The 19,076-nt window shown below is 35.6% G+C and overlaps 1 pseudogene; it reads right to left on the bottom strand.

Annotated features, from left to right (window-relative positions):
- Positions 1-12,302: 12,302 nt before the first annotated feature.
- The window catches only part of LOC133768012 (small ribosomal subunit protein eS1-like), a 39,262-nt pseudogene continuing 32,488 nt past the window's right edge, over positions 12,303-19,076 (bottom strand).

Here is a 19,076-nt window from a genome sequence, read left to right as displayed (position 1 = left end):
CCACAAATGTAGCATGTGATTGCCTTCAATTTTGGTAATTTTTAAAGTACCATTTCTTCAATTTTTTTTACTAAGGTCAAATTGACTCATGAGCAGTTGGGAAAAATGCAATGTAATACTTTCTCATCAAAATGTTCACTCAGCAATGATTCAGTCATCAGTCATAAGTGGACCTATTAAGAGTGTAAAACTAATGATCATCGAATGCTTTCAAATAAGTAGGTCAAATACAAATATCATCCAGAAATTACATCTAATTAAAGCTTGCATGAAATAGTCATCAAGTTCGTGAAAGACTTCCTTTAATCATTTGCTTTTCTCTCTTGTCATATTTCTCAGTCTTTATTGTTCAGAAATTAACATCCATTCTAAAGACATTCACATTTGGAAAATAGAAAACTCAGAAGTGGTACAGTTCTCCCTAACACAGGACACACTAAACATATATCAACATTTTCTTTCCAGGTTTTCTATAGTACATATGTTTATATTTGGTGCTATGTAAGCTTCTGAAATATTTTTAAAAAAAGATTTATTTTTTTTATTTTTTGAAAGGCAGAGTTTTATATATATATGTATATATGTATATATACATATGCATATATATATATATATATATATAGAGAGAGAGAGAGAGAGAGAGAGAGAGAGAGAGAGAGAAATCTTCAATTTGCTGGTTCACTCCCCAAATGGCCAGAATCTTCTTATAGATACCCTACGTGGGCACAGGGGCCCAAGCACTTGCACCATATTCCATTATTTTCCTAGACACATTATCAGGGAGCTGGATCGGGAGTGGGTCTCCAGCGAGCACCCATATGGGATATCAACATCTCAGGCAACAGCTTAACCTGCTATGCCATGAAGCTGGCCATTTAAATATCTGAATCACAATTAAAACCCACGATGATCCTTGAGTATATTTTGTTATGTTTCAATCTCTGTATTTTTCTACCACAAATAACATTGCATAAGAGTCATTGGAACCAGTTTGTTTGTTTGTTTGTTTGTTCAGCTAATTGAAGAGGTTTGAGTGGCACCTTATCTGCAGTCATAACTACTTCCAATTCATTGGGTATCCTGTAGAGATTTTCAAATCAACAAAGTCAAAACTGAGGACAATTTCCCCCAAAGATGGTTGTTGTGGGCATTTGGATAGTAAACCCGTGATGGAAGGTATTCTGTCTCATCCCCTACCCCCAACATTCAGCCTTCCAAATAAATAAATAAATCTTTAAAGAAAAAGATTGTAGGAATATAAACAAAGTTTATAAAGCAATATTTAATTTTAAAAAACATTTACCATGAATGATGAAAGCACAAGATGGGATGGAGATAGCTAAATATAAGTAATTTCAATTTATACCAAAATCACTGTAATTTGACTTTCTGTCCTTACTAGTTTTTATGTCTTACTCGATTATAATGTTTGATAGGTCCATAAGATATCCCTTTTAAACACTCCAGTTCTTTGGTTTTTATTTACATAAGAAGAAAAGGAGACCCTGAGATTCTCTTAATTCCTTCATAACTCTTCCTTTTGTGGTCTCTTGAAGTCTTCAGGCTCTGTAAGCTCTTAAACTCTGTTGATTTTCTTCCTCACATCCACATCATACTTATGAAGCATGTTAAGCACCTATTAGCATTGCACAAATTTTGTCTTCAGTTTTGACTCTTAGGAGCTTTAGATTCTTATATCATGTCCTTCATATTGTTTATACTTATTTCTGAGCAGGCCTAGAGAGCATCATGCTACATTCTAATCTGTAAGGTATTATCTAATCATTCAGATTGTGTGCCTTGTCTGTTCTGTTTATTTGGTAGTTCTCAGGATAAATGTATTACACTACTTTGATAAATAACATTTCTAGGTATTTTATAAATTATAAGTTATAAATTATAAATGGAATTATTTTATTCAGTTCATAATTTTCAATGTAGTCTATCTGAGCAAAATTGATCTTTGTATTTTAATCCTGTATCTTGACATAATGAAGAACTCACTAATTCCAATAGCATTTGAGGAATACCTAAGGGTTTTCTATATTTAAGATTATGTAATTTACAAGTATAGAGTATTTTACTTTTTTGTTTTCAGTTTGGAAACTTTCTGTTTCTGTTTGTCCCCAATTATATCACATACACAGTGCAATGTAGAATAGAAGCCCCTAGTGAAAAATTTTAATCTTAGAAGGCAAGGATTTATTCTGTTTTCACAAAGTATTATTTTAACTTTGTAATTTTCATAGATGCCCTTTGTCAGTTTTGCATTTGATGTTGAGTTTTTTTCAGGTTCATGACATTTCAGTCTGTTCTTAGTTTATTGTTTTCTCATGACAGTGTTAGGTCAAATAAAGACCATTCCTACAATGGGGCTTCCCAAGGAGCTACCAGACAGGTCAAATTGACTAATATTTAGGGTCAGTGGGTCAGTGATTTTTTTGAGGTGCTCCAAAATTGATCTCCTTTTTGTACTGATCACTCAACTTTTGGTTATACCAGCTGTCATTGTGAAGTCACTGGTTTTTAAAGCTACCATGGGTATGGGAGAAGGCAAGCAAAAACCCTAAAGCTCATTGGTTTTGCCAAGATTCTATCATTTTTCTTGATAAAGTACTCCAGAGTGTTTTAAGCTTTTGGTTATTTTGAAGAGTTCTAAAAAGTTTGTTGTAACTATTATTGAAAGTTATTTTCATGGGTTCTTAAGGAAGGTTGGACTTTTTTTTAAAAGATTATTTATTTGACAGGTAGAGTTACAGACAGTGAGAGGGAGAGACAGAGAGAAAGGTTGGACTTCTTTATACCCTTACTGAACCATTCCAGAAATACCTTTTGAATTCATTTTGAAGGACTGGCTTCCAATCTTTTTATCTACTTTTCCTCCACTGATCATTCTATGTAAATACAGCTGCTACCCTCTTACCCCAGATGGCTACTATCTTTGGTAAAAATTTGGACAGCACAAAAAATATTTTATTAGTTACTGAGGTTAGTTATAAATAGTATTTCAATATCATGGCGTTAGATATGCTAGAATAGATATTATTTTAGTTTGCATTGGCATGGAAAAACAAATTGCTTCTCTTTGATGTTTTGAGGGAGGAAAGAGCTAAGATAAATGAGGAGAGCTGATTGTGCGAAGACATATAAAAATCAAAACTTAAATAACAGATTGCTAAATTCTAGGTCTAAAGAGTAAAACAAAACCTTATAAGTTGTCATCATAGTACCATGTCATCCTGAGGCTTTTGACAATGAGTGTGGAATTTTGTAGAAGGAGCTATTCTGAATCATCTAGAATAGGTGGTCAGAGTCTACCTACTGAATAACAACATGATCTACAAAGCTATACAGCTGTAGCAGTAATAAGACTAGGAAGACAATTATATTCAGGCATGAATAAAAGCTTTCCTCAAAGAAAGCCTGAGATTTGGATGAAAATAAATGATAATAAAGTAGGCATTAATCAACATAACTAATGTCAGCTTCTGCAACAGACAAACCTCACATTTTAGAGGTTTAAAACAAAAGATTTATTCCTCTTCCACATCATAGAGAATGTAGTTCAGGCTGTTCCACTACAAGAATAAGTTATTATGAAGGTAGTTTCCTTTGTGCAACTCAGCTTTTGAATTATTTTGAGCTGCTCAGAGAAGGAAAAAAAAAGAATAAATGAAAAAGTACCACACATCCTTAGCTGTTTTAAATCAGCCACCTGTAACTTCTCTGTTCCCAATACACTGGTGATAAATTACCATCTGTACCCAGCTAAACATATGGAATCTCTGAAATATAGAAGAAGGAATGGATGTTGATGACTACAGTTTCTTCCAAGCCTTCACAACCTATCAAACCAAACAACCAACACCAAAGGTAATTCTTGTATTGCATTCCTGACTCAGTGTTCCAACTTCCATTTAATCATGTCTAACAAGTAATGTTAGACCCCAGTGTGTGTTACTTGTTAAAGTTAGGTTCATCTATGAGAAATCTGACAAATGATTATTTAAAAACACAGGTGTTGATGAAAGCATTGTGCCATAGTGCATTGAGCCGCTGCCTGCAGCCCTGGCATCCCATGTGGGTTTCGATTCTGATCAGGCTCCCTGCTGGTGTATGTAGGAAAGCAGAGGAAAATGCCCCAGGTGCTTGTGCCTCTACACTCACAGGGGAGACCCCAGGGAAGCTACTGGCTTCTGACTTTGGCCTGGCCCAGCCCTGGGCATTGTGGCTATTTGGGAAGTGAACCAGTGGATGGAAGACCTCTCTCTGTTTCTCTCTCTCTCTCTCTCTCAATCTGTAACTCTACCTTTCAAATAAATAAAATTAATCTTAAAAAACACAAATGTTGCAAAACTGATTGGCATTTTCTTTACAGTTAAAGATACACTTGTCATATGAACTGTAATTCTCAGGTGTTACTGAAGGGAAATGAAAATTTATGGTCACACAAAAATGTGAATGTAATATCTGTATCTATAGTGGTGGTGATGATTATCCTGTGTGTCACTGTGGCTAGACTATGCCACTCAGTTGTTTAGAAAAACATCAACTAGGTACAACTGCAGTTATTTTTAGACATGAGTAACTTAAAAATGCACATTTCATAAAGATCAACATCAAATTCTGTACATTTTGAATAAAGCATATTACTCTCCATGCATAATGTAGGTGGGCCTTGTTCATTTGTTTGAATATCCTGAGAGCAAAGACATCTGTTTAAAGGGAAGGCATCCTACCTCTAGTCTGCCATCATACTCAGGACCTCAGACTAAACTCCTGCCAGAATGATGGTATTCCCTATAGTTACAAAAGATGACCCCTTAAAATAAATCTCTCTCTCTCTCTCTCTCTCTTTCTCTCTCTCTCTCTTTCTCTCTCTCTCTCATTCTCTCTGTCTGGCTGGCTTTTTATTGTTTCCTATTGATCATATCATTTGTCTGATTAGAACCTTCATTGCCTAGAGAATAAAATCAAAACCTCAGTTTAGCTGGTTAACTCCATTTTCTCCTCTGTATCTAGCCATTCAGGCTCCAGTAATAAACACAGAAGAATGTTTTGCAAATGGCATGTATAGTTTCATGACTCTCTGGACCTGTATTCATGTTTTTCCCAGTGACTAAAACATGACTCATACTTTCCTTCAGCTGACTAACCTTGACTCATCCATAAAGACCAATTCTAGCATCATCTCCTCTAGGACAACTTTTACAAAACCCATGTTTCCCAAACTGTCCACCTGCTATGCACTCTATAGCACTCGGTGGTCAACTCTGCCATCTCTTCCCATTATTGCATTTCTAATTGTCTACTGCTGTATAATAACTTACTGCCAAATCTTAAGAGCTTGAAACAACACGTTTATTACTGAACTACTTCTGTAAATCAGGAATCAGGCACAGCTCCACAATCCAGAGTCTCTTTTCAAGTTGCAATCAATGCATCCATCTAGAGCTTCTGTCATCTCAAGCTGATTGGAGAAGAATCTCCTTCCAAGCCCACTCACATTGCTGGTAGCAGTCTTTATGTCCTCACTGGCTGTTTATTGGAGACTCCAATTTCTTGCTACAATGTTATCTCCATAGCAGTACATGGCACTTGCATCCTCTAGAAACAGCCAGAGCAAATAGCACAGAAGTAAATACTCCTAGAAGGGATTTCTAGTGACTTCTGCTGTGCCCGTTCTTTTTCAACAGAGTCACTGGATATAGCCTGAAGACTCAATGAAGGGAATCACACAACATAGTGAATACTTGGAAGGGGATTGGTAACCAGCAGAGACCATCACAAGGTCTATTGCCCTTGCTTAGTCAATTTAGTGCAGGGATTTTTTTTTTTTTTAACAGCACTTCTCACAGTGTAGTACAGATACTAGTTTTTTTTTAATTTTTTTTTTAATTTTAATTTTTGACAGGCAGAGTGGATAGTGAGAGAGAGAGAGAGAGAGAAAGGTCTTCCTTTTTGCCATTGGTTCACCCTCCAATGGCCGCTGCGGCTGGCGCATCGCGCTGATCCAAAGCCAGGAGCCAGGTGCTTCTAGTCTCCAATGCGGGTGCAGGGCCCAAGCACTTGGGCCATCCTCCACTGCCTTCCCGGGCCATAGCAGAGAGCTGGCCTGGAAGAGGGGCAACCAGGATAGAATCCAGCGCCCCAACCGGGACTAGAACCTGGTGTGCCGGCGCCGCAAGGCGGAGGATTAGCCTGTTAAGCCACTGCGCCGGCCAGATAATAGTTTTGAATAAAGACATGTCTTCTTTACTTTTATATTTCCATCCTCCAGTGTGTAGCAGTCTCAGCATATAGTATAAGTTCAATCAGTATTCTCTGAACTAAGCTAAACTCATCTTCGTTTCATGAACCTTTCATTGAAACCAGCCTTTCTTTCTTTTTTTTTTTTTTTTACTTTTTTGAAAAAAAAATGTATTTAAGTTATACAAGTTTCATGTATTTCATTTATACAGATTGAGGAACATAGTGATACTTCCCACCCGTGCTCCAACCCTCTTCCTCCTCCCTTTCCCATTTCCACTCTTAATTTTTACAAGGATCTACTTTAAGTTTATTTAATGATTGTAAAGTTAACTCTACACTAAGTAAAAGTGTTAAAAAAATAGTATGAAGAGGGGCTGGCACCATGGCGCAGTAGGTTAATCTTCTGCCTGTGGCACCAGCATCCCATATGGGCGCAGGTTCTAGTCCTGGCTGCCCCTCTTCCAAACCAGCTCTCTGCTAAGGCCTGGAAAAGCAGTGGAGGATGGCCCAAGTCCTTGGGCCCCTGCACCCGCTTGGGAGACCAGGAAAAAGCACCTGGCTCCTTGGCTTCGGATCGGCGCAGCTCTGGCCATTGTGGCCATCCAGGTTGTGAACCAACAGAAGGAAGACCTTTCTCTCTGTCTCTCCCTCTCACTGTCTGTAACTCTACCTCTCAAATAAATAAATAAAATCTTTTAAAAAATAGTATGAAGAAAAAAATGCTGTTCCTGAAGTGAAGAAACAAGGGCTGTAAACAATCATTGAATCTCAAAATGGCCATTTCATTCCAATACATTACATTTTAGGTACTCTATTAGTTACCTTGGATCAGGGAAAATATGATATCTGTCTTTCTGGGACTGGATTATTTAAAAAAGTATAATGGTTTCCAGTTGCATCCATTTTGTCGCAAAAGACAGGATTTCTTTTTTTTTTTTTTTTTAACAGCTAAGTAGTATTCTATAGTGTATATATACCATTTCTTTTTCCAGTCAACAGTTGATGGACCTCTGGGTTGATTTCATTCTTAGCTGTTGTGAATTGAGCTGCAATGAACGTGGAGGTATGGATAACTCTTCCAAATGATGATTTGCTTTGGTTTGGGTAAATTCCCAGGAGTGGGATGGCTGGATCATATGATGGGTCTATATTCAGATTTCTGAGGAATCTCTGTAGTGTCTTCTACAGCGGCCGCACCAGTGTACATTCCCACCAACAGTGGACCAGGGTGCCTTTTCCCCTACATCCTTGAAATCAGCCTTTTAAACCTACCAACCCTGAGAACACCCACAGGCTCTTCCTAGTCCACGTTTCTATTCATTCTTTTTCATCCATCCGAAATTACTTTCTCTGTATTCTGCTCCTAATGCAATAAGAATTTTATTTTCTATAAAATTCTACTGGAAATCAACAATGGTCATATATAAATATATTCCACCCTTCTTTTAACATTATTTAAGTTTTCTGCTGACTTTCAGATTTTCATACTTTCCAATATTTTCTTTTCAGGTGAATTGTTATTTCATTGAGAACAGAAGTAGTCTTGCAACCATATTTATATCATATGGAAGGACATATGGTATGGTATGCAGTTTTATGATTTCATGGTAAAGGATTGTAAAGCATTACTTAATACTAAGTTGTATTATGAAAACTGAATGTACTTATTTTTCCTTATGGCTATTATAATCCCTTTAAAATGACATGGCACCATTCAACAGCATTTTCCACTTTAGGACAATGTATATTAATCCAATTAAACTAATGAAGTCTTACTGTGCTGCAAAATTAGTAGTGAATTTCAAGTGCAAAATATTCAATATGTACACAAAAGCACACTTACTAACTCAGTGCCTGCCAAATCATGCCAAAAAAATAAAAATTTCAGTAAAAGCAGTAAATAATTCTTAAACTTATTTATGAAAATATAGCTTACTTGTACATTTGCTATCTGAATCAAGGCCCCATTTTTAAGCAAAATTCACAATATGACTGATAAAACTAGTATTTAAAAGTGAGACTGTCTTATTATTTATTAGTGCATGAACACTATTGGCATAAGCCAGTTGCAAATATCTAAACTTTTTGTTGGCTTAAGATTTGCTTTCATTAAGCTGTCTAGAATTAGTCAACAGTGCTCATGAAACCACTGTATTTATTCACACCAAACAGAACTGAATGGACAGGCTTTTTCTTCTCAGTCACTAATTACCAAAACTTAAAAAATCCACTGAATATAATTTGAATTTTTCTACTTAAGTCGCTTTATGAACATAATTATATATTCAATTTTACTCTATAAGAAAAGTAGTAGAAAATTGAATATAACAAAAATAAGAAAAAGTAAAATAATATTTTAGGCTTTTTAATCTCCCTTATGAATACTTTAAATTTTTATTATACAATAATAACTTCAATATTGTGTAAATACACTTTATTCTTCCTTATTCTTCTAAAACTATAGACCGATTTAGGTTCAGGTGAGTTCTTGCTATATTCTCTGTGTCAGGTTATTCAAAATATTGTTTTCTTTATATAACATGGCATTAATAAATAGCTTCAATAAGCACTGATTCTTTATGTTTAACTGATTCGGAGATTCTAATGAGTTCAAATTTCATCACTGCATTAAGAAATTTTTGTTAACTTGAGCTTAATTTTATTATCGATACACATCTGGACTCTAGTCAGAGATCATGCTTCTTTTCCCTCACTTTGCTGTTCCTGTCATTTACCGTAGTGACTGGCATGAGAAATTCATCTGTGAAGAGCTTAAGCGCATTAGTTTATGCTAGACTAATTATTAATGTAATAAGCAGTTATCTGCTTTGCTTATGTTATGTTTCACTCTTTATCCCGTTAGTTAGCTAAATGTAGTTTTTCCAACTCCAAATTCCCTTTACCTTCTGCCCTAACCTGAAACTTGGTATGTACTTTATAATCTCATAATCATGAACCACAAATGTTCTGTGTAATACAGAAATAACTCCCATGGATATCCTATTTACCATGTGTAGGCCCTGAATTTTACATAAATTAACTCACTTAATCCTCCATAACTCTGTAAGGTTGCAATTTTTAATATGTGTATTTCATAGATATAGGAACTGAGGCACCTAGAGACTGACGAGGTACCCACAGTCCCACAACTAGTAAATAGTATTGGTGAAATTTTAATTCAGTCAATTGGACTCCAGAACTGTATTTTAATATAGCAGTCTAGCTATTGTATGTTATGCTGTATCTACTATGTCATGTAAAAATGATGACTTACTTTCATAGTCAACTTAGATCTTATTGGTGTAATAAGAGCTTTTCCTCAGAGAAATACCTAAAGATATAAAAAATTATGCTTGTTTTTCAACTAGCTTATCGATTTTTAGAGTTTTATTTATTTATTTGAGAGGCAGAGACATACAGAGAGGAAGGCAGAAAGAAAGAAAAACACACACTGAGAGACAGAAACAAACAGAGAGCTTCCATTTACTGGTTTATTTCCCAAATGTCCATAGTGACTAGAACTGGGCTGTCCAAACGCAGCACCTGGGAACTGTATGTCTCCCATGTGTGTGGCAATGATCCAGGAAGTTGAGATGACACTCTGCCTCCTAGAGTCTGCATTAACAGGAAGCTGGAATCAGGGGCTGGAGCCAGGAATAGAACTCAGGTACTCTGATGAGAGATGTGACCATCTTCATTGGTATGTAAAGCACTAAGCTAAATATACACTCCAGTGCCTATATTTTACTGTATTATTTTTCTTTTATGACATATGGAATCAGGTCCAGTTTAAAATTTTTGATTGGCTTCACATTTTGACTATGTTCCTTTCGAAAGTTACTTATTTTTACCTCTATAGTACAATTGTTTCACCTATTACATAGCTAACTTGCATGACTGCTGTTAAGAAAACAAATCAGGGGCCGGCGCCATGGCTCACTTGGCTCATCCTCTCTGCCTGTGGTGCCAGCATCCCATGTGGGCACTGGGTTCTAGTCCCGGTTGCTCCTTTTCCAGTCCAGCTCTCTGCTGTGGCCCAGGAAGGCAGTGGAGGATGGCCCAAGTGCTTGGGCCCCTGCACCCGCGTGGGAGACCAGGAAGAAGCACCTGGCTCCTGGCTTCGGATTGGCGCAGCGCTGGCCTTAGCAGCCATTTGGGTTGTGAACCAACAGAAGGAAGACCTTTCTCTCTGTCTCTCTCTCTCTCACTGTCTATAACTCTACTGTCAAATAAAAAAAAAATTTAAAAAAAGAAAACAAATAAAAATGTGTTTAAGTACTTAGTTCAGTGCTTGAAATATAACAAGTTTTCAATAAACTATAGTAATGCGTCTTGTAAGGAATATAACATAATGTTTGTTTCTTCAATATTCTGCCATATCTCCTGCAATATTTCATGATTAAGTAGATTGCTTCTTGGCCTTTTGGCTAAGATTAAGTGTAGTATCATGACTAAGTAGATAATATAGAAAGATTTCCTGTTTTCTTATTATTTAATTGCAATAATACATTTATATTTCATGGGAGTGAAAAAAAGACAAAGTTAGTTTGTAAATACAAAATCTTTACATCAAAGTGTTGAGCAACTATATCATTATGCTGGCCTGCTGACACTATATATACACCAATTGTGTTCTTTTAGTTTTATCTTTTTAATAGTCATATTTAAGATCATATCTTCATATCTTTAAATAAGGAAACAGGGAATAAAAAGCTTTAATCTCATTTTGTATTCCAAAAAAATTAAGTCAATAAAAAATTGTGTGGTACAGGAAATAATACATGCTTAACTAATAAATGCCACAGGATTTATTCCAAAATCATGGACTAATGTTCAGTTATGAATGTACACTTTGAGGATTAGCCTGTGGGTACAGGAAAAAACATGTTCAAAAGATCTCCTTTTCAGAACAATAAAATGCCTGGAGCATTATGAGACTTAATTGAATATAATTTCATCATATACACACATTTATAAGCTTACAAATCTTGACAAGTTAAAACTTCATCAAGAATTCAACATCAAATAAAAGGTAATTTCTACCAGCAACATTGAATGAAACCCTAATCCAGACAGGATGGCATTACTAACACCTATATTCTTTATCCAAGTCACAGTTGCCCCTAAGCTACTTTTAAAATGCATTTCTCTTTTCTCCATTTCCTTCGAAGGAAGTATCATAAATAACTGGCATCCCATTCTGAGCAGATTGTTTTCCAAAGGACGACTTTTTAAATTTTACTTTCCTAGAAAGAAATTTTGGTCATAAAACATTTCCATAAGTAGCTACAAAATATTTTAGTTCTTCATAAATTAATAGTAATAAGTACATTGGTGATATTAAAATATCTTAATTTATGCAAATTTAATAGTTACTTAAAATATCCTTGAACATAGAATGTTTTATGGCTTACATAATTATTAAACATCACTTGTGTGCCTATTGTGTGAACTACATATGACTTTCTTATTAATTAAAAATAAGGATAGTACAGATTAAAGCTAAATCAAGTATGCAGGTTTATTGTAGATGTCAAATTTATAGATTAAGGTTTTAGACACTAATGCATTTACTTAACTAATTCCATAGAAGTGGAATATTTGCCTTATTTTGGATAATTATGAACTAAATCTAATGGCATCAATATGGTTTAAAGTATATATTGTATCACTTAGACTATCCATGAGACATGTGATTTTTAATATATTCAGTTGTTTGTAACAAAATGAATTTCACCCTTCTACACGGTTTTGATTGTGTATTCAGCCAAGATGAAATATGCTGAGAGAATAGAGTAATTGTGGCTTTACCTGTCTCACTTGTCAAATAATTTGAAGCAGACTTTAGGTCAACAAAATTTACAATTTCAGTTCAATAAACAGTGGAAGGAATTTTCCAGGGAGAATGAAAAGGCATAAATAGGCCTGTCATGAGTCCAAAGTGAAAAGAAAAAAAAAAAAAAACTGTGAAAAATTTCGTTTGTCTTCTTGTTAGTTTTATTTTTTCACAAGTAGAACCTTTCATTTGTCATTATTAAAAGTATAAATATTTAAATACATTGTTGAACTTGTGATTCATATGTATCAGCTTATTTGACTTTAGCGCTTATTTCATCCTCAATGGCTTTTTCAAAACTGCTGCCTTCACCATGAAGTTCTATGAGTTTCCTCAGTTCAAACTTGGACATGTTTCCTTTTCTAACAAAGACACCACATACAATGTAAGTAGATTGTTCAGCCTTTTCTCTATCTTTCCCAGTGCTGTCTGGAATCAGTCTATTGATGATTCTTTTCAAGTGGTTTGCTTCCACCTCGTGGGTCATGATTTCAGCATTTTTTTTTTTACTGGATTTATCAAACTTCTTGATGCTGAGCATAAGTAGTCTTTTGCATCTGATTATTTTTTAAGCAAAATCAACACAGAAAAGATGAAGCAAATAAACATCAGTAGTCTTGACATCAACATTTCCTGAAATTCTTTATCTGCCATTTTTTGGTCATGGGATATACTTTGTCTTGGGTAAAATCCATATCGTGGAAGTTTGTTAGACATTCTTCATCTTGAATGTCCTAAGGAATTACCCTAAATTTTCTAAATGAAATTTCATCATTCTGCAGACAAGCAGACTCACTTCAAAAACATGGCCCTTGAGACCCTCAGATGCAATTTTGGTTCCTTGAGTCCCTGTGACTAGTGTTTCCTAATGGTTTTTTTTTTTTTTAATTTTATTTATTTATTTGAAAGGAAGAGGCACAGAGACAGAAAGAAAGCTGCCATTCACTGGGTCATTCCTTTAATGTCTGCAACAGCTGTGGCTTGGCCATTCTCAAGCTGGTAGCCAGGAACTCAATCCAGGTCTCTCATGCAGTCAACACATACTAATGCTTGCATATTAGCAAGAAGCTGTAATCCGGAATGAAGCTGGTACCCAAACCCAGGTACTCTGATAAGGGATGTGAACTTCCTAACTGGCATCTAAGCTAGTTAGCCAAACGCCTGCCTCATATTTTTATGTAAATAAAATTTGTAGTTTTATTTATTGTTAACAGTTTTAGGGATGGGCATTGTGCAAAGGGTTAAGCTGCTGCTTGGTATGCCCACATCCTGTAGGATTGCTGATTCAAGTCCCCACTACTCTGCTTCTGATTCCACTTCCTGTAAATGCTTCTGGTAGACAGCAGATCATGGCTCAAGTGCTTGGGCTCCTGCCACCCCTGTGGAAGACTTGGATGGAGTTCTAATCTAGCTTCAGCCTAGGAGATTGCTGTTGTGAGCATTTAGGGAGTGAACCAGTAGATGGAAGATCTCTCTCTCTCCCCCCCCCACCCCTTTTCTCTGCCTTTTAAGTAGATGAAGATAAGTAAACATTTTTAAATTTTTATTTTGAAATCATAATTGTGTAGATCAATCAAGATAATTGCTATATACAAATAATTTCTGCTTTAAATATATTTTTAATTCCTTTACTGTAGTAAGTTATATCATCTGCCCTATAGAACACTTACCATTATAAAGAACACTTTATTGATATCCCAAAATTGAAAGTGTTGAAAATATTAATTGAACTTGCTGTTTAAATATTCCCTATCTCCTTTGTAAAAATTGCTGTAATGTTTTTATATTGAACATAGCAGGTGCCTTCACATCACTCCAATCTTTCTTAGAAAGTGGATTCACTTTCCTTTTGGTTTGATTTTGCTGCTTTTTAGAAGGAGCTTGTTTTCCCCAATACCGTGGAGCTGCTCACTCAATTACAAGAACTCACAGCTTTCTTTCTTTTTTGCTTTGCAATTTAGAGCCTATTCAAAAATATCACCACTTTTTTCTTTGCTTTTTAGAAAGACATTTATTAGACTACTCCATACTTAAATTTTTGGTGCCATCATTTTCTCAAAAATAAGATGGCAAGATTCAAATATACGGCCCACAAATTTAGGGGATATGTAAGAATCAGCATGGAGAGAATGTTAAGGGATTTGACAACACTGCTAAGTGCATACAATGGAAAAGCATAGTCTTTTTAATAAATGATGATGGGAAAGTTGGATGTATACATGCAAAAGAATGAAACTAACTCCCGTCTTTCATCATTTACAAAAATTAGCTCAAAGTGGATTAAAGAGCTAAATGTACGGCCACAACTTTGAGGCTATTGGAAAAAAACATAGGGGAGAGCACTTAGGTATATTGGAGTGGGCACGGATTTTCTGCATCACATATTAAAAGCATAGGAAATAAAAGCAAAAACAGACAAACGGGATTTCATCAAACTACAGAACTTTTGCACAGCAAAGAAACCCCCTGGTCCTCAACCACATAATATTATCACTTTGATTTTGACACAGGAATGTCAAAACAAATGAGCTAAGGCCATTTCCTATCATTCTGCTGCGTTTCTACTTGGCCTCATTTGATAGTAACATTTGTAATGAGAATGAATATTTACTTAATTTAGTTATTTGTCCCTGAGGAAAAGGGAATATTGTATTCTGTTTTGTTATAAAGAACAAGAAATGAGAAATTTTTATGTGATTAGATTTAAAAGGATGAGATGCCGTATGTGTGAGTTAGAAAATTAGGAGTCAATTCAAAACACAATTAATACTTAATTTCCTTAGCAGAGATAAGCTTCTTATTTGATTGAAAAAAAGAAACAGGTTCAATACATTCAAATAAGGCAAGTTAGGGAATCCTCATTATTTCCGTTACCTATTGCTGTGAAACAACCCAATCCATAATGTTACGACCTAAAACAACACATTTTGCTACATCTTAGATTGTGTTGGGGAGTTGGTTGTGGCCCAGGTGTGCAGAGTCTCTGCTGCATCTTGTTTGGAGTCTCCACAATGTAACAATCAATGGTAGCTGTGACTAGATGCCTAACTTTTCATTGGCCCTTCCTTTGGCCTCTCTTCCTGCTGCACATTTACTTAAACTTCATTCAGTGTCCCAAGAGGAAGGCTGAGGAAGCTGGAAAACAAATTTAAGTTCTTAGGTCCATTTATCCCCAAATATTCCTTCTTTAACATTCTGTTGGTCAAAAACAGTGCAAGCCCAGCCTAGATTCAATGGGAGGGTACATGACCTCTGCTTCTTAATGAGGAGAGCAACATTCAGAGAACAGCTAAGTGGAATTGTTTGGAGCTATCTTTGGAGACTAGTTATAACATTCATTGTTCTTCTAGTTACATACTGTTATATCATTATGATGCTTGTGACCTCTGAGGGTAGTTGAATGCATTTTCAAACTAATCCTATGATTTTAGCATAGGTTATTACACTCTCCATGGCCTTCTGTGGTTAAACTACACCATCAAATTTTATCTGTGTACTTTTACAAAAATGAATTCATTGGCTAAGCCACCTGTCTTCCCCCACACATCAACTGCCTAACGCTTGCCTGTGTCATGATCCCACAATGGAAGATTCTTATGAGTACATGCATACTTTCTCTCTGAACTGACATGCCTGACAGAGATGTGGTGGGAAAAGAATGCTTGCTTACCCAGGTCATGATCTTTTCCATCCTAGTAGAGTTAGAGGATTAGAGCAGGATTTAAGACATCATCCTAGATAGATGGAAGACTAACTAGAAAAGCCCTAAATTGTGAAAGAGGGATTACACATTTTAACATCCCTACCCTGCCCATCTCCTAATGGGTTTTCATAATTATATTGAGAATAAATGAGCTTCCTTTCTCATGCTCATGCAATTAGAAACTGAACAGATATGTATACCTTAAGTTTGTTTCTTCATGGTGCCAATTTGGAGATAATCGATATACTGTGTTCTACCTCAACTTCCTACTTAGGGAGAAAAGTTTAAGCAATCAGAGCAACTATCTGGTAAATGTAAGTGTACAAGCTTTTCTTGATATAAAACACGTTTTGAAGAAAAACACAACCATAATCAAGTATATAATCATTTGTTAAAGTTTTATCTTTATTCTCTAACAGTAGAACATATTTTTGGGAAAAACATTCTTAGTGCACAGGCTTATGCTTTCTGGTTTTGTTTTAACTGCAGAAACCAAGAATATATAACACCAAACCCACTTAAGAAATGGGCTCTGTTTTGTCAGTCTACATATACCTGAATGTAATACTCTCTTTCATTTAAAGAAGAGAAGAAAAATAGCATACATTTCTTCTATAGTAAAATAGTTAAGAAAAAAAAAATCTTCCAAAATGCTCTGAAAGCTGGGTGCCATGATAGAGCTCCATCACATGAGCAAGATAAAAGACTGGGTCATGACCTCAGTAATCCCTAGATTTGAGAGGTTCTTCCTGTAATCAGTGTAGAGACCAAGTAGGTGTCATGATATGGAACCAGAGAGCATATTTGATTTGGCTTCTGTAGGGAAGTTCTTTCTTGCCTACAGATGAGAACATGGCTAGTCTCGTGATTTTATGCCTTATTCATAGACAATTAAAATTTCATCAGTCTCTTTACGTTACAAAATAACAACTCGGTATTTTGAAATTTTTGACCTATTCACTAATCAGATTTTTTGAATGTATTCAAAGTTATAGCCAACTTCCTTTTGCCTTACACTTAACAACTCTCCCTTTCTGGCTTATAACTGCAGCTCTGATTCTTTAGAGTGGAAACCAAGTAAGGCAAGAGAGTGAGAGGACAAAGACAGACAGGTCATTCTTGGCTAGCATTTTTGTATCCTGGCTTCATTCTTTATGGGCATACCAAGTGTTTAAAATTGACAAAGTCTTCAGTAGCTGTGTTTACACATTCTTTAGAGACCTCCTCATTAATACACAGTTTTCTCAATCTGAGTGAACGCTTATCTCTCTTGTGGGTTCTTGTACAATCTTGGAACCCTTAAGAACATACTGATTTATGTCACTTAAGCTGAGGTTCTTCTACTTCATGAAGAGGATCATATTGCCAAGGCCTTAGAGCATCTGGACACAGATCTTTTGCGTGGGACTCACACATGGCTCTCAAGAAACACTTTAACTTTGCTCCAACAGAGGGAAAGCTGATCCTAACTAGGTGGCATAACCCTCTTACTCTTGTCTTTGAGCTGCTTCTTTGGCCATCTCTCCAGTTCCCATTCACTGTTGAGAGTCTAGAATTAATCCATCATGCTCCCCTAACCTCTGTGAGCACATACCAGGTTTTCTGACGGAACAATTGAAGTATCTCTTAGTCCATCTCTCTTTCACTCTCTTTCTCTTACTCATAACATGAAAGGAAAAAAGAATGTCCTACTCTACTCCCTGGGTAAAGTTCTAGTCAAGAGCTAGTCTTTCATCCCTTTTATGTGCCTGCTGTGAGCAAGGGTGTTCAAGTTTTATGTAACTGGTGTCCTCTGTCTTACTTTGGTATCCGAGAATCAGAATAGTGCAGTAGATAAAAGCATGGACTCTGGATCAGTTTTCTTAGCTTTAAATTCAAACTTACATAATCTTGCTAGGTTTCAGTTTCCGCTTCCATAGAATGGTCTCACTTGACTGGTATTTTAATGCCTACTAAGTTCATTGTGATTATTAAGTTAATAACATAGGACACTGGAAAAACTTAATAGAAGTCAAGATGAGCAGAATTTGGTTTAACAAGAATTCTCATTCTTCCTAGAAATGAATAAAGTTGGAATCAAACATTTTAGAGAAGTTAGTTCAACACAAGTTAGGAGGTAGTAGAGTGAATATTGAAGGATATCCCAATTCAGTTTTTTTTTTTATTAATTTTATCCTTCTTGAGAATTTATTCTCTAACTCATTGTGACTGAATGTAATTAATGACATGTCTAAAAGATGACTAGATTATTTTATATCTAGAATTACATGGAAATGACTTCTGAACATTGTGCTACAATATTAACATTTATAAATAAAACTCAGAATTGCCATAGATTTGTATTAGTTCTTTTTTTTTTTTCAGGAGTTTTAAGGTTGTTTTTCTTTTTTCTCTATTCTTTTTTTATTTTTATTGATTTACTTGAAAGGCAGAGTGACATAGAGAGAAGGAAACATAGAGATCTTCCATCTGCTGGTTCATTCCCCAAATGACTATAATGACTGGGTCTAGGCCAGTCCGAAGCCAGGAAACTGGAACTCCTTCTAGATCTAACATGTGGGTAGCAGGGGCTCAAGTACTCAGGCCATCTTCCACTGCATTCCCAGGTTTATAAGCAGGAGGCTAGATTGGAAGTAGAGTAGCCAGGACTCAAAATGGCATTCCAATACAGGATACCAGTGTCACAGCCTTGTCCCTATTTTACTCTTCAGGGAAAAATAGTAATTGTATGAATTTATGGGGTACAATGTGATACACACACACACACACATATATATCCCATGATGCTCAAAGTAGTCTAAACAACAAACCTATCATCTCAAATATGTGTCATTATTTTGTGGTGAGAACATTTAAAATCTTCTCCTTTAGTTATTTTAAAATTTATGTTATAATTATCTAGAGTCACCATGCTGTGTAATAATAGAATGCCAGAACTTATATCTCATGTCTAGCTTTAACTTTATACTTATTGACCAATGTCAACTTTTCCCAATTCACCACCTCCACCAGCCTCTAGTAACCACTATCTCACTTTCTGTTTCTACAAGTTTGACTTTTCTCATATAAGTGAAATCATTCTTTATGTGCCTAGTTTATTTCACTTAACATAATGTTCTCTAGATTCATCCTTGTTGCAAATGAAATAATTTTCTGGTTTTTTAAGGGCTAAATAGTATTCTTTTGTCTGTGCGTATATATATTTTTAAATTTTTAAAATTCATTTATTCATTGACAAACATTTAAGTTTTAAAATATTTCTATATCTTGGCTACTGTGAATAAT

Source organism: Lepus europaeus, chromosome 10, assembly GCF_033115175.1.
Source record: "Lepus europaeus isolate LE1 chromosome 10, mLepTim1.pri, whole genome shotgun sequence".
Lineage (NCBI taxonomy): Eukaryota > Metazoa > Chordata > Mammalia > Lagomorpha > Leporidae > Lepus > Lepus europaeus.
This window is presented reverse-complemented; position numbering and strand designations above follow the sequence as displayed.